Consider the following 1,505-nt stretch of genomic DNA (forward strand, 5'->3'; position numbering starts at 1 on the left):
TAGTTGTTGTCGCGATTGAAGTTCCCATCCCGGACATAGTGACCCTCTCGGTTGTAATTTCCATAGTTCCGACTTTGGTTTCCTTGACCTTGGCGCCAATTTTCCGTGTTGGATCCTTGGGCATTTGGTCGGAAACCCCCCGTCTGATCATTCACAGCATAAGCATCCTCTTCATAATAACATTCTTCAATTGGTGGTGGAGTTCTAGTTACGTAGTTCACAACATTTACCTTTTCTGCTCCTTCGCTCACATGCTTCAATGCCAACCCCAACTCTGTCCTCATCTGGGCCATCTCCTCACGAATATCATCTGCAGAATTGACAGTTGTATTATGAATGGAAAATGTGTTTCTCCCAGTATATGTCCTCCTAGTGCTCTATGTTTTATTGTTGCGAGAGATCCTTTCCAGTTTTTCAGCAATCTGTGCATATGTACAATCACCATATGAACCTCCAGCAATAGTGTCAAGTACTGCTTTATTGTTATCATGCTGTCCTCGATAGAAGTATTCCTTCAGTAACTCATCATCTATACGGTAGTTTGGAACACCTCTTACGAATGCAGTGAATCTGTCCCAAGAGCTGCTCACAGACTCTCCAGGTAATGCTACAAAATTATTGACCCTATCTTTATGATTGAGCTTCTTGGACACTGGATAGTACTTCGCTCGGAATACATCCGCCAGTTTGTCCCATGTAAATATTGAGTTATAAGGAAGCTCAGTGAACCATACTGCAGCATCGCCTGTCAGTGACAGAGGAAGCACTCGTAATCCAATGACATACAGATCCAAGTCTGGTCTATCTACACAACTTTTCCAAACCACCCTTAGCTTGGCTAAGTGAGCATGTGGTTCCTCTGATGGCGATCCTAAGAATAAACCTCTTGCTGTAAGCATCTGCATCAAACTACTAGTCACCACAAATATGTGCCCTGGAGGTAAAGGAGGTAGGACAATAGGTCCATCAGAGTCTGCTATATCGATGTTGCCCCGATAGTTGTCATGTTGTCGTCGGCCTGGTGGACCATGCACCCTCACCGCATCTCCCAATTGATTTTCAGCTAGACCCCGGTTTCCTCACAACTACTCATGGCTATTGTACTCACTGCATCACCAAGATTTACTCCGATGGGATTAACTGGAAGTCCTTGATTATTCCTTTTTTTCAAAGTTCTGTTCAACTCTGGATCGTACGGAGTAAGTGGTTCTCCTTTGCTCCGTGTACTGGGCATACACTAGAGTCAAAATCTGCGAGAGACAAAAACAAAAAGAAAAAGGTAAAATTAGGAAATATTTGACTAACTTTCAATAATGTAGTTAAAAAAAAATCTACAAGCCAATTCCCCCGGCAGCGGCGCCAAAATTTGATACGCTCAAATTACACCTCCCTAAAGAAGTATAAGCGATCGTTATCAAGTAAAGAACCCAACTTGTAGGTTGGGGTCGATCCCACGAGGAAAATGGTTTAGACTTTACTTTAACCAACAATTATATTCAATTAGC

The sequence above is a fragment of the Solanum tuberosum genome, unplaced genomic scaffold (assembly GCF_000226075.1).
Source record: "Solanum tuberosum cultivar DM 1-3 516 R44 unplaced genomic scaffold, SolTub_3.0 scf00046, whole genome shotgun sequence".
NCBI lineage: Eukaryota > Viridiplantae > Streptophyta > Magnoliopsida > Solanales > Solanaceae > Solanum > Solanum tuberosum.